Consider the following 2,367-nt stretch of genomic DNA (forward strand, 5'->3'; position numbering starts at 1 on the left):
CTTAAATTGAGAACGCAGATAGTTTTGGAACGAAAAATGGTAGCTTAAATAGTAGCTGTAAAATGGTAGGTGTAACGTTAGGAGACATATGAAGCATGCAGAGTTGGTCAGGGAAAAAAACTCGCGTTAATCACATTCTATTCGAAACCAATAAGGAGAAATGGGCACGGGAAGGACACGTAATACTAAGCGAGAATAACCGATGGTCGCTAAAGGTAATAAATATAATTCCAGCGGGAGGTAATCGTAGCGGGAGCAGAAGAAAATTAGGTGAGCGGATGAGATTGAGAATTTTGCGAGGGTTTAAAAGGATGTAGCTAGCACAGGACCGGATTTATTGGAATAATATCGAGAGGCCTTTGCCCTTTGTCCTACAGTGGGTATAGTTGGGCTGATCATGAGGCACGGTCGTCTGCATTCTGCGTTTTCTGATAAAACATAGAGAGTGAAGGTGTCCATATACGCGGCAGATATTTGACAGGTTTCACTCTTTCAAAGCAAGAGCCCTCTCGCATATTTTCTCTGACGAAATATTAGTTCTCATGAAGCTTGTTGTTGGGAAGTTCCTACGCCAGAACTTATATGCAGGTGCTACTGGCTCGCAAACGAAAGAACTTGACGCACAGTCCTCTAGAAATTGGAAAGCAGAACCTAAAATTTGCCTGGACACGGAGTAGCCAGCCGATTAATGGAACATGGAACAGTGGGATACTGCTGAGAAGAAAGCAGTTTCTATCGCAGAAGGAGCATTTTACGTAGCTTGTGCAAAGTACTTGGTCTCAAGGCTGCCACTGGACAGCAAGGAGCTGTTTGATTTAAAATATTTAACCCCAGACACAGAATTGAATTTTCTCATCCCCTTACTGTACTATGTGGCTAATGAACTGCCGCAGGTCATTCCGCTCAGCAATGTGTCATCGCCCGCTGTCGAGTGGAACGTCCTGATGTGCGAAATCAGTTACACCTCAGTTACAAGGAATTGTCGTCTAATAAGGTCACCCGCTGCACAAGGCGTTCGCACTAAATGCGCCAGCTGGTCAAGCTAAATACCCAAGGATTACTAAGCTTGTCAAATCAGTCCTTCCACTACCTCACGGGAACGCTGACTGGGAACGAGGATTCATCCAGAGCAAACAAGCAGTCCATTATCGGGGTACTTTGTCCATAGTGAGCATTTTCAGCCTTCTTCAAACCATGAACTTGACGAAGCAGTACGTGGAGATGGTACAAAGGTGGCTCTGGCCAGGGACATTCGTAGGAACATTGAAAACTCCTACAGGGCATACCGGGAGCGAATCGTATAGCAGAAAAGACGACAAGGTCTCAAAAGCGGAAGCGTAAGGAGGAGGAGCTAAATGAACTCTGTGAACGAAAGAAGCTGATGAATGAAAAGTCTAGCCTCCAGCACGGACTGCCGTCTCTAAAAGATTTACTTGAAAGAGGACAAGGGCTTATAAGCAACGTTCTGGTCGCCAGAGACGTGGACAAGGGAGAGAGTGGCAATACTTTGCTTGGTGATGTGAGCTGCCCTGTGAGCTAGAGTGAATAAAAACAGTTCACTTCGCCCGTGAGTCTATGAAGGTCAGCGGAATCTTCATTAAAGCGATACTTGTGTACTAACTTTATTACGTAGTGTAAGGGACCGACGGGCACAACAGATTAGCGCGGGAAGTCGGGGAAAGTATGTGGCTACCAGCCTAGCTCTTTGTTCTCGTAGCAAGAGTGGACGCAGGTGGTGTGCAGACCGGAGGGCGCCGCGAGGCACCTGGCGAAGCACGCAAAGTCATTTAGGATGACGAGCGTTCCGAATTGAGCAACAGTCAGTGATGTGGGGAACACCAGCTTGCACGCGCCGTCTTAACCCCGCAGTCGCAGGCGATACACACATTCACGCGGGCGCCCGATGGAATGCTGTGGCGAGCGCCTAACAATAGCACTGCACTCGTGACGATAGGCGAGCCGTGGCAGGACCGCTGACCGCTCTTTTCTTCCCCCCCCCCCCCTCCTCCCCTTCTTTTTTGTACACCGGGTTGAGCGCGCTGTCTCGATCTCGCGGTTGCAGGTGACGCATGTTCACGCGAGCGCCCGATGGAATGTGGTGGCGAGCACTAACTAAAGCGGTTCACTCGTGAGGACAGCCGAGCTGTGACAGAACCACGGACCACTCTTTTCTTTTTCTTTTTTTGTAGCAACGGTACCCATTGACTTGAACGTTGCAACGGCCAGGTGAACGGCCACGTGTACCGCAGAATGTAGGAAGGACGTCACCATAGAAGTTTTGCTTTTCCTTTTTTTTTTTTTCTTTTTTCAATGAGAGAAAGGGTTTAGTTCTCTTAAAGTTGAAGGGGGAGCTGGACGTCGGAACCA

The sequence above is a fragment of the Amblyomma maculatum genome, chromosome 1 (assembly GCF_055883805.1).
Source record: "Amblyomma maculatum isolate TAMU_Amacu chromosome 1, ASM5588380v1, whole genome shotgun sequence".
Classification (NCBI taxonomy): Eukaryota; Metazoa; Arthropoda; class Arachnida; order Ixodida; family Ixodidae; genus Amblyomma; species Amblyomma maculatum.